Here is a 13,363-nt window from a genome sequence, read left to right on the forward strand (position 1 = left end):
ATTTATACAGCACATTCATATGAGTTCACACAAAAAATAAATAGTACACTTGCAATTCATACCCAATAATACATAAAACAGGAAAAGATACATAGAAATATGGTAAAACTTCTCCATATTGATGTTTCCAATGGTTACAGACTCGAACTACCCTGCACACTCAGCTATAACAGTCCACGCACTTAGCTGCGGACTACTAGGCCTTTGCAAACTCAGCTGCTGAGCCTTCTCCTACTCTGCGACCCAAAGACACACTTTACATTTCGACTCAAGTTCTTAGACTCATCATGCTTCTATTATATTCGTTGATTCACTATCTTCTACACTTAGAGCCTCACTCTATTTGTACAATCCCATGGTCCGTGGACCATGGGTGGATCTTTCAAGCCAACATTACATTACAAAACAAGGGCGGACAACCTTGTGACTCTATTATGACTTCATGCTCCACACCCACAAATCACGGAGTCTTTACAATGGAATTGGTCAAAACTTGGGCTTTAAGCCCCAAAACATGCCTTGGGGGGGATTCCATGCCCAACATGAAGAACTTGACCAAATTGAAAGGAATGACACTTGGGAGCTTGTTCCAATACTTAATGAGAAAAATGTCATAGGAACCAAATGGGTTTTCAAAAACAAGCTAAATGAGCAAGTTCAAGTAATTAGGAACAAGGATCAATTGGTCTAAAAAGGGCATGCCCAAATAGAAGGGGTAGATTTTGAGGAAACATTTGCACGAGTAGTAATACTGGAAGCTATCAGAATGTTTCTTTCCTTTTCCATTCATAAAATAACAAGGTATATCATATGGATGTGAAGTCAACATTTCTCAATTGAGATATAGAAGAAGATTTTTATCTTTAGAAGCCAAAAGGATTCATGCTTACTGAAGATAAAGAGTTTGTGTACAAACTAAAAGAGGATCTATATGGACTCAAACATGTTCTGAGAGCTTGGTATGCAAGAATGGATTGATACCTTCATCAACAAGGCTTTAAGAAAGGTATTTTAGACAACTATTTGTACATAAAGTCTGAAGGCGATCATATGATAATTGTAGTAGTATACGTGGATAATTGTAGTAGTATATATGGATGACATAATATTTGGCAGTGACATGGAACAATTGGGACATCAATTGGAAAATTGTATGTAGAAAAAGTTTGAGATGTCCATGATTGGAGAGTAATTGTCTTTCTTCTTGGGATTGAAAATTTCTCAGTCTCAAAATGGAGTGTTTATCTCCTAATCCAAGTACCTATGAGAAACTCTGAAGAATTTTGGCCTAGAAGAATGCAATCCAGTTAGCATGCATATGGTTATAGGCTGCAGATTGTGAAAGGAATATGAGACATTGATGGTAAATAAAAATGAACACCGATCCATGATAAGAAGCATGTTGTATCGCACATCTTTATGACTAGAAATCATGCAAGCAGTGGGTCTTGTGGCCATATTTCAAGCTTTCCCTCGTGAAAGTCATGTCATCATTGTCAAAAGGATTTTCAAATATATACAAGGGACAATAGATTATGGACTGTGGTCTATTAATAACAAATAATTTAAGTTGAAGGCCGACACTAATGTTGATTAGGAAGGAAGTATTGATGATAGGAAGAGCACCTCAGGTGCAACATTATTTTTGGGAAACCTTTTAGTGTCACGGGCCAGCAAGAAACAAGCATCCATTTCTTTATCAACTACTAAAACAAAGTATAATATTGTATTTGTCACTTATTGCTCAAAAATTCTATGGATGAAGTATACCATGAAGGATAATATGGTAGATTTGACTGATCCTATTCCAATCATGTGTGATAATACAAGTTCCATTAGTATCTCTAATAATCCTGTCATGCACTCCAAGACCAAGCACATCCCTATCAAGTTCAATTTTTTAATGGAACAATTTGCAGTCAATGTTGTTAGACTTGAATATGTAGCCACTAAATACCAACTTGCAGATATATTTACTAATCCAATGGCAAGAGAACCCTTTGAATATCTCAGGAAGAAAATAGAAGTTGTGACGCCTCCTCCCAAATCACTCAATTTTGTTGTGTGTTGGAAGCTACTCAGCATGTGGGATCAATGGATGAGTAGGTTGCAATGGTTTAGGGGTATTTTTCAAGGGCATACTTTGCCATTAATGCTAAAGGGGGAGAAGATTACTAGAGAAACTAAGAAGAACAATAGTAATGACGACCATTCCTGGTTTCATGGGGAGCTTATGTTGTTTCCATCAATGCCAAAGGGGGAGATTGTTGGCCAATTGGCATTGTATGGATGGTTTGTAGGATTTGGTATGTTGGCATTGATGTCAACCATACTAGCTTTGAGGCAGAGAGTTTGCAACCATTTATCAAGTGGAAGATGGGATCAAATAATACGTCAGAACCTCTCCACTAGAAATTTCTCTAAAAGATATTTTCAACGGTGTGTTGGAGTCTGCAAATGACCTCTTGGATCAAAAGTTATGGACTACCGAAATCAGGGCCTTGAAGCCCTAAGCAGGATGAATATCAGAGACAACCGATTTTTGGAACCTAATACTAGAAGGGCTGAATATCGAAGGTTAGAGGCTTGGAACCTCGATGGATTATTTTAAAGGGACCCAAAATGGGATGAAGGCTTGAAACATCAGAGGAATGGTCATATCAGAAGTAGGGCAGAACCTCAGCAAGACAGGACACATGGAAGCATATTAGAAACTCGAAGCATAGGGCCATCGAAACATTGGAATATCATAAGTCCTTAAAAATTAATTTCCTTGGAAGCATCAAAATTTTCAAAGGAGAGGAATTACAAAGGAATTTGGAAAAAAACAAAGACCAAGAAAACCCTTTCTCTCTCGTCTAATAGACACATGGTAGCAGTTGATTGGTCACTCAAGATTTGATAAGGCATATGACATCAGCATGATGTGCTTGTACAGTGGAAATGTGGCAGTGAGATTCGACATTTTTGGTGGCTTAATGGGGAAAATCTGAGCGAAACGTGTCACCACTAAGGAGGCACCATGTGGAGTGATGATGACAGCATGGTGTCATCTCGAAAGTCGGCATATCAGACGTTGGATTTTTTGTAACTCCTAACTAATTTCCTTATAGAAAATTTTTTATATGACAAAGGGGCTCCGATGTGGATTGGCACATGGTCATGGGAGATCCATAGGACCAAATATGTAGAGAAGGCCTAAGCACCTATGTGCTATGTGATGCCATGTAGAAATTATTTTGGAGGATGGAATTTCATAACTCCTCTATAATTGAAATTCAAGATAAGTTACAAAATAGGGAGCTCTGATGGTGTTTAGTGCTTGGTCAAGGAAACTAAAAAGAACCAAGGATAGAAGAGCTATACATAGGGATATAGGCCCTCGATAGGATCTGAAGACCTTAGCACCTAAAATCTAAGCCGCCGGTTACAGCGCCCAGTCCCATGGAGGAAAAATAGTAAAGGGCTAAGCAGAGGGAGCTAAAATCAATTAGGACTTTGCAATTTCATAAGATCTTTTCAGTAAATGTTACAATGAGTTATGTATCTAATACACCTGTATAAAGTGTTAAAGGACAAATGGGTCAAAAACTATTGAGTAAATGTGTGCAGAGAAGTTGGTTGATGAAGCTAGTGGCAACTACAAAAATAGCTTGGACAAGGAAATAAGGACCACAATTCCCAAGGAAAAAATTGTTGGGCTATTCTGATGTTGAAAGAAAGCCATCTCTGATCTCCCATGCACGCATCATAAACTTAAATAAGAAATAGAGAGGCCATGCTATGGTACAGTCAAACTCTGCAAGCCTTTAACAAGCATGGGTACCCTTTCCAGTGTGCACAAATTAACTGAGATTATATTCTCAGCATGGAGGATCACACAGAGAGTTGGTGGAATGCACAGGAGCCCATTCTCTTATTTAATGTAGTGGCAGAATTCCAGCATCAGACACAACAATAGCAGGAGGATCCATATAGAAGTACACTCGGGCAGTGTGGAAACAGGTAGCAGAGACAACATTGTGCAGAGTGCAACAGAGGATCAAAACCAATGATTGCCATTGAGAAAATGGGGAAGAGACTATTGTTGTGTATTGTTGCATGTGCTAAAGAGTGTAGAGAAGAGTGTGAGAGAGTTGAGAAATGATCCCAAGTTTTCAACTAAAGAAGAGTGTAGTAGAGAGCCTATGGAATAGAAGACAAAGTGCATAGGATAGGGTGTTGTTGCATGAGGCTGAGAGAGCCTATGGAACAATAGAGGACCGAGAGAAAAAGGTTCATTCTATAGTGAACCTAATTGGTATTTTTCTATATTTGTATGTGCCTCTATTTTCAGTTTGAAAATTGTATGAAAGGTAGAATAGTGGCTAGAGCAAGTGGTGGCCTGCATTCATAAGAGGTTAGTGCCTCTTGGCAAGTTGGTGTTTGCTATCCTAAAGGGGTCGGTGCCTCATGTGAATGGGTGCTCACAAACAAACATATGTAATTAAGTAGGTGCTTAATTAGATCATAACAACAAATAGATTGGTGGTTTTTTCCCTTTGGGTTTCCATGTGAAAATATCGGTGTCAATATGTGTATGTTGTTCATGTGATGGATTTGATGAGCCCCAAAAATGGGTAATTATATGGGCTCATTCAGCCTCCTAATTCGACTTAATCAACCATTATCGTTAGTTTATTGCATTTTTTTTATTATATTTATGCTAATAGAGTGAATTGGGTTGGTCATTATGCCAACAAGTCTAATGTGTGCTTTATGCAAATTTTCAGTCAATTTTGAGAGAAAATCGAAGGTTTAAATGAGCACTTGGCAGCCAAATTCGTGGAGAGGATTTGTAGAAAGGTGTCCCCTTCATTCATGAGCTCTTACCTCGAATTCTCCACCACCAACTCGGAGTTCAAGGGACACCACATCGATTATCACAAGGGCATCCGAGCAAGGGCTAGTAAAGTTGTTGTTAACTCCAAGTTTTGGCAGCCGAGTTCCTAAAGTTTAGGAGGGCTGTTGGGGTCCTCAATTTGTCTAAATAAGAAGGCCTAGGGCCTCAGCTCAATTAGCCAGTTTATAGTTCGATTTTAGGAGGAGTTAGTCAGATGTTAGTTAGATTTTAGCCAATAGGTTAGCTCTGCATTTTAGCACATTTTCATGCTTTTTCTTGTGGACAGTTTTTGGGATGTAACTATTATTTCTTGCTCAATAAAGATGAATCCATATTTGCACCAGCTCTAATCTCTCTTAGGAGGCTGTAGCTCTTGGGGTTGGGCCCAAATCAAGTGCCCAGTACCTCCTTTGTGTACTTTGATGTGTCTTTGCTGCATTCTTAGAATAAAATCTGTTATTTAGGTTAAAATCTTGTTTTGTTATTTAGGTTGCTTTTGATGATTGAAATAGCTTTTCATGTTCAATTTGATTTGATAGGTTGGCAGAAGAAAAGGTCTTTGAAAAAGGCCATCAAGCAAACCTTGATCTCACCTCTCCCTCCTCAGGACCATGAGCTGAGACTAAGGTGTCCTTGCTGCCATAAAAACACTGTTCTTGCTTCTTCATGCAATTGCTAGTGTTAGATTTTTAGTTAGGAAAGTTGATACCAGTTGTACTTGCATGTTTAGAATCTGTTCTTTCTTAGCTTTCATAGTTATCTTACATGATTTGCTGCCAATAAACTTCTGTTCATCATGCTTATGGTTTCTAGGTCAAATTAGGTCAAAATAGCTAGATCTTTGGTTTTCTTAATCTTTGTTGATTAGTTTTGGAAAATAATGTGCATAACACCTGTGATGCCTTGCTGCCTACCTTCCCCCCATTAGACAACCTTCTCCAACCCCCTAACTCAGATTCCTCCCTTTCATTTTCCACTCCTTTTCCAATTTGACCTAATTCCCATATCTTTGTGCAACTTTGCTCTCTCCATCCTTGAACCAAATCCGATTGCCTTAACCACTCCTCATCCTCATTCACCAAGTCCTAGACCTCCTCACACCCTTATCTCACCTCCATACCCACTTCTTCGCCTTTTTTCCACCATCAGCCCTTCAAAATTCCCTTTCGGAACATCCTGTAGAACCCCTGCAAACTTCCTGTAGAAGCTTACGAAAGTGGTTTCTTGATATCTGATCACTGTGAAACTCTCTGGAAGAGTGTTAGGGACCCCTTAGGCCCTCTTCTCACCTTCCCAACTTCCTCCAAGCATTTCCTTTAGCCAATCAACCTCTGAATAGAAAAAATAGTCAAAGCACATGCATAATAACTCTGCGAAATTACTCAAAAATGAAAAAAGATGTTTTCTTCATATTTCTCTTCAGAAGTAGCTTAGTCACATGCATTTTACCTTTCTAGGAGTCAATGGCATCCATTTCTGTAGCTTTCATCCTTTTACTTGCACCAATAGGGTTAGTCGGTAAAACTAGGGTTTGCTAGGGTTTACATTTCCTTTAAGATTTCCACTTCTTTTTGCAAGTAGATTAGCCTCCTTTGAGTTAGCTTTCACCCATCATATTTAAAAGCTTCTTCTAAGAGCTCATAGAAGTTGGCTTAAGCTCCTAAGCGGACTTGTGCCAGCTGATCCAGTGACAGCCGCGGCAAGAGCTAGTACTTGTGCATATAGCACCGTCGCTTCCAAGTTTGTTACGAACTACCAGGTTGATAAAAGTAAAGAAGGGAGCCCTAGGAGTTGCAAAATTATTGCTGCAATACTGCAGCCCACCATATTTTTTGCACCATTGCCAAGGAAGCGTCAGAGTATTAGTGATTACTGCTTTTCTTCTATTTTCTACTACAACCTTCTGCTAAGTAGTTTATTTCAGCAGGCGTAGAGTAGATTGTTTCATTTCCATTCTACAATTTCATTTCTGCAAAAGTAGATTAGACATTTCCTGCTTTCATAGATTAGCATTTCAATTTCACAATTTCATTACAAGAGTAGATTAGCATTTCAATTCCGTAATTTCAATTCTGCAAGTGTAGCCTAGCATTTCATTCCTACAATTTCATTTCAGCAAAATAGATTAGTCCTTTCTTGCTTTCATTTCAATTCCGCATTTTCATTTTAGCAAGATAGATTTTAGTTAGTTGTAGTTCAATCTATTTCAGTTTTGTAGGTACAAGCAAAAAAAAACAAAAATCAGCGAAAAAGATTTCCTTTCATGCCTTGTAGGAGTAGAGATAAGTCAGAAAAATGTTTGCACAACACCCCCACTACTTCACACAGCCAACCTTCTCTCTTCTTTGATGACTATGATTGAGAAGAACCCCTAGGTGGACAACAAGACATATTTTGAAGAACCTCTAGGGGAGAAGAAGAAGAAAACATTCCTCTGGAGCAAATGGCTACAAACAGAAATGTTGGGAGCAACACCTTATCCAAAAACGAATTTGCAAATCAGATGGAAGATTTCAAGAGCGAGATGAGGCAGTTTCTTGCCATGCAACTGGATACCTTGCGGATCCAAAGGAAGCAAGAGGAAGCCGAGAGGGTTTTGGCCATGTTTTGTCCTGGGTGCACTAGAAAGCATCCTAGGAACAAATGTCCTTTGCACTCTATAGAAGTGTGTTTTGTCTGTGAAGAAGACCATCTTACGGATCAGTGCCCCTCCTTACTCGGACTTAAAGCTGCATGTGAGAGGGCCAAAGGAGCCACTAAACCACTTTGTTATATGAACCAAAGGAGGCCAAATGGACCCATACCTTACCAGCAAGGAATGCAAGGGACATCCCAGACCTATTATGACCCCTATCAAACCACTTCCATGCCTTCTAAGGGTTCCCTCGTTCATCCTTCCTGGTCCACACCCCCTCCTTGGTCATATCATCCTCAATATCTTGCTCAACTAGCTACTCATCCATTTCACCCCTACGCTCAGCCACAGCCTAAGTGGAATGCACCTCATCAGGGGTGGAGGCCCCAATACAACACTCCTCCCACTCCTTTGCCTGGACCACCTGCCCAACCACAACCCCATCCACATCCATCTCAAATATACACCCCCACTCAACTACTCGTACCACCATTTCCAAACCTGCCCATTGGAGTAGCTCAACCCAATTGCAAAGCTAAGGTACAACACTTCCAAATGACTCCTCTTGAGCTCAATGACATTTGCCATAGCTCAAGAAGAGTATGGCAAAAAAGAGATTATATTGACAGTATTGAAGGACCACATCCAGCAAAACAAGATTCAAAAGAAAAGATCAAAGAACCATGGGTTGCACTTGATGAAGGGAAGACATCAAAATCCGAGATCGAGAGAGTTCCCTCATGGTTACCATCAAATCTTCCATGTATTCAAGAGAAAAATCAGCGAAAAGAGGAATATGAGAAGGTCATGGTAGAAGGTGACATGAAACATGATCCAGATCAGCAAAAGGACCAAGGATATCAGAACTATATTGAGATATGGTTTTAGACAGTCACTAAGTTGTAGTAGTACTCTCTTCCTCAGCTATGTTTGATCCCTTCAAAGTCAGATCATTTGGTCTCTAAAATCTGGATCCCTGTCAAAGCATGCATTTCAAGCCTCCACATCATTTTGTCTCTAATCTCGATGTGCACATGGCTCCATTGGAAGTATTCTTATACTTGAAAATGATTTTTTTTTTTCAAGTAGGGTAGGGTAGGAAAAAAGAAAAAAGAAAAAATGAAAATAAGAGGAAAATAAAAATCTAAGGTGAAAACCTCCTCGGAAGTGCCTCAAATTGGCTCATTGATTGAAAACCTCCATGAGGCGGTCATTGGGTTGGAAAAGAAGAAAAATAAAAAGAGAATAAGATCCCTGGGTGAAAACCTCCCTTGGAGGTGCCCAGGGCAGGCAATTAGGGTGAAAACCTCCATGAGGCACCCTAGTTGTTTTCAAAAAAAAAAGAGAAAAAGAAAAAGAAAAATAAACCTAATTTTCATTGAATAATTGCAGGTTGCAGCAAGGACATTGTAGGTTAAGAGGATCGCTCAAAACAAAGACAGAGGAAGTTCTGTGCCTTCTACAGGAAGTTCTGTGTCTTCTATAGGAAGTTCTGTGTCTTCTACAGGAAGCCTACAAACAAGCCAAAATTGATCTCCGAAGAGGACTCGAAGGCTGGGAATATGTCCATGAGGCCTGCAAACATCCATGTTTCCATTCCTCACCCTTCTCCATCATTTTTCCACCTCATTGTGCTTCTTTTATGAAAACTGTGTTTTCTACAGGAAGTTCCTGTAGAAATGACAGAAAGCTAGAAATGGATTTTAAAAAGTAGTTTGGCAAACATGATAGCTTCCTAAAGGGTTCATAAGTCCTCCTACAATCTTCAAACCTCTCTCCCATCAATTCCAAGTCTGCATTATAGCCCAAGCTCGTTTTTTCTCACTATGCAAACCGCCTGCAGAATGCTTTGAAGCAAAAATACATAGAACAGAAATTTGTTTTTTCCCTCACGTGAAAACCGTGCATCCATTTACAAAATCGTTTTACAGGAAGTTGTATAGGGATGATGGCAACATGCCCAAGCAATTTCAGCCAATTCCAGTGCACGGTTTCCAAGAAATTAGCCTCCATCACCATCAGCCATTTTTGCATTTTCTCCATATCCGTGCATCCATTTCAAAACTTGTTTCATGGGGAGATGCATATAGGTGATAGTAACCTACCCAAGCAGTTTCAGCCGATTCCAATGCACAATTTTCGAGAAATTGACCTCTGTAATATTCAGCCATTTTCAGTTTTTCTTGAAATCTGTGCATCCATTGGCCACAATGTTTCTATGGGAGGTGTATAATGATGATAGAAACATGCTCATAAAGTTTTAGGTCAATCCAATCTATCATTTGGGAGCTATGGAGAAAACAAGTTGTTGTCTTGTAAAAATTTAGCATCAACAGCATGAGGGTGCAAATCTAAATGTTGAAGCAGGCTCCTGCAGCGTAGATCCAGCCAAAGGATACCTGCACCAAAAAAAATAAGCCACGTATCAGCAACCAAACCAGCATGCATCCACAGAAACAAATGCATGCAGTAGAAGGAAAGGCCACAACACCTCACAGCAACCACATTCAACTTCCAAGTATGTGACTAAACTCATTCCTCTGTTGCATGAAGGTAATTTAAGAGCTGTGTGAACAATGAGATGGTTGTGATTAAAAGAATCGGTGGCCAGCTAACTGGCCACCCTCATCCAGTTCAAACAATGCTTGGTGGGTGCAATCAACACGTGTGCTCAGCCATCTCAGGAAGAAATCTAAAAACAGGTAGTGGTGACCGTTTAAAACTCCAACGTAATTGATGGAAGTGATTACATGCAGAGAACATACAGTTCATAATAACACTGCAGTGGGGACCAATAGTCTGCATGCAGCCAACGTGCACTTGGCCAGCTCACCCTCCATCAATGGAAGTCTCCATAAGCAGCCAATCGAACTCATGTTTGAAATACTCTCACCATTGTTGTTTCAATTTTATCATCTTCCTTGCAGCTGCAACAAGCTCCATACCACCTCCATAGCAGCGAACCAATCCTTCTAGGCCATTTTTCAAAAAAATCTCCTGCCTATCGGGCTCTACAGGAAGCGCAGTTTCATTCTATAGGAAACGAGAGCCTTCTAGAGGAAGGCTTCTGCAGGAAAGGCAGAGAACAGCTCTGCGGAAGGAAAACCCAGAATTTTCATCGAACTTCAAGCTCCAAATGAGGTAGGCTCGAGAACACTCCTCTATGCATGATTTGTTTGAGTAAGAGGGTAAATTTAACACGACAGTAGATTGGGGAAAAAGAAAGTGGAAGTTTGCCTGTGTATTGAAAAAGTGAAAGTCTACCTGCAAATTTCCCTGAGTCTAAACAGTTTCCTTCTCTCTCTGCATTTGAAATCTCCCATCCTTCTTCAAAATTCCCCTGTAGGAAAGATACATGAAGCAATAGGGCCAGCCTGTGTGAGTGTGTGAAAAAACGACTGTGTCTATCTATCTATGTGTTGAGAAAAGAACCCGTGCCCCTATACTCTGTTCTGTAAAAATAAAAATAAAAAAATTTCATAAGCAGACAGTCAAATTTTGGGTGACAGTAGTCTTAAAATAGAATAATTATTGCTACTTGATGTTGTAAGGAGCACATGAAAAATTCCTTCTTGGGTTCAGAAAAAAACCGAATTCAGTCATCCTCTGCTTCAGTAATTAACTGTGTTTTTTTCCCACTTGAGCATTTTCTTTTCTGGTTACAACACAAACTCAACACCATGCCAATTGAATAAGTTGAGAAGAACATTGATGAGGGAGCATATGACATTCAAGCAGAGGGCAAAATAGAGGAAGAACAGAAGGAAAAAGAGGAAGTTAACAAGATCGCTGAGCATGAGACAGAAAAGGAGACAACAGCAAAAACAAAGAAGGCAAAAAAGGAAAAAGGTTGTGAAGAAAAAGGCCAAGAAAGCCCAAATGAAGGTTGCCACAGCCAAAGCAGGCACACAAAAACAAAAGGAAAAGGCACACCCTGAGATCTCAGCAACACACACAGAAACAGTTGACACAAGGATTTCTACAGGAAGCAAGGAAAAAGAACAGCAAAAGAGAAATCACCTGAAATCTTAGCAAGGGAGGCAGCAGCTGTGCTTACTACATTAAAGCACACCTACAAAACAAAAAGAAAAGGAAAAAGGCAGGCATCCATGTATTTTAAGGCCAAGAAAAGCACAAGAATTCAAACAAGCAAAATAGGAGGAGCAGTGGAAGGACATGGACGAGAAGGCAGAATTTTATGGCACACATGAGCAGACCACATCAGAAGCTTGGGATGATAGGGAGGCCACTAGGGCCATCAAAGATGAAGAGATAGATTAGTTGCTCAGAGGATGAGCAACACTTTCAGTAGGGGGTGATGATGAGTCTCAAAAATGGATAATTATATGGGCTCATTCAGCCTCCTAATTCGACTTAATCCACCATTATCAGTAGTTCATTGAATGTTTTTGATTATATTTATGCTAATAGAGTGAATTGGGTTAGTCATCATGCCAACAAGTCTAATGTGTGCTTTATGCAGATTTTTAGTCAATTTTGAGACAAAATCAAAGGTTTAAATGAGCACTTGGCAGCCAAATTCGTGGAGAGGATTTGTAGGAAGGTGTCCCCTTCATTTATGAGCTCTTACCTCGAATTCTCCACCACCAGCTCAGAGTTCAAGGGCCACCACATCGATTATCACAAGGGCAGCCGAGCAAGGGCTAGTAAAGTTGCTGTTAACTGCAAGTTTTGGCAGCCGAGTTCCTAAAGTTTAGGAGGGCTTTTAGGGTCCTCAATTTGTATAAACAAGAAGGCCTAGGGCCTCAGCTCAGTTAGCCAGTTTATAGTTCAATTTTAGGAGGAGTTAGTCAGATGTTAGTTAGATTTTAGCCAATAGGTTAGCTCTGCATTTCAGCACATTTTCAAGCTTTTTCTTGTGGACAGTTTTTGGGATGTAACTATTATTTCTTGCTCAATAAAGATGAATCCAGCTTTGCACCAGCTCTAATCTCTCTTAGGAGGCTGTAGCTCTTGGGGTTGGGCCCAACTCAAGTGCCCAGTACCTCCTTTATGTACTTTGATGTGTCTCTACTGCATTCTTAGAATAAAATCTGTTATTTAGGTTAAAATCTTGTTTTGTTATTTAGGTTGCTTTTGATGATTGAAATAGCTTTTCATGTTCAGGTTGATTTGATAGGTTGGTAGCAGAAAAGATCTTTGAAAAAGGCCATCAAGCAACCCTTGATCTCACCTCTCCCTCCTCGGGACCATGAGCTGAGACCAAGGTGTCCTTGCTGCCATAAAAACACTATTCTTGCTTCTTCATGCAATTGCTAGTGTTAGATTTTTAGTTAGGAAAGTTGATACCAGTTGTACTTGCATGTTTAGAATCTGTTCTTGCTTAGCTTTCATAGTTATCTTACATGATTTGCTACCAATAAACTTCTGTTCATCATGCTTATGGTTTCTAGGTCAAATTAGGTCAAAATAGCTAGATCTTTGGTTTTCTTAATCTTTGTTGATTAGTTTTGGAAAATAATGTGCAGAACACCTATGATGCCTTCCTGCCTACCTTCCCCCCATCAGACAACCTACTCCAACCCCCTAACTCAGATTCCTCCCTTTCATTTGCCACCCCTTTTCCAATTTGACCTAATTCCCATATCTTTGTGCAACCTTACTCCCTCCATCCTTGAACCAAATCCAATCGCCTTAACCAGTCCTCATCCTCATTCACCAAGTCCTAGACCTCCTCACACCCTTATCTCACCTCCATACCCACTTCTTCACCTTTTTTCCACCATCAACCCTTCAAAATTCCCTTTCAGAACATCCTGTAGAAACATCCTGTAGAAGCTATAGTACATCCTGTAGAACCCCTGCAGACTTCCTGTAGAAGCTCA

General features: G+C 39.9%; 1 pseudogene; it reads left to right on the forward strand.

The window, feature by feature from the left end:
- The first annotated feature begins 2,479 nt into the window (after window positions 1-2,479).
- LOC149147070 (non-structural maintenance of chromosomes element 4 homolog A pseudogene) overlaps window positions 2,480-13,363 on the forward strand; it is a 49,407-nt pseudogene continuing 38,523 nt past the window's right edge.

Source organism: Pinus tabuliformis, chromosome 9, assembly GCF_031772625.1.
Source record: "Pinus tabuliformis cultivar Carrire ecotype Pingquan chromosome 9, CPIR1, whole genome shotgun sequence".
Taxonomy (NCBI): Eukaryota; Viridiplantae; Streptophyta; class Pinopsida; order Pinales; family Pinaceae; genus Pinus; species Pinus tabuliformis.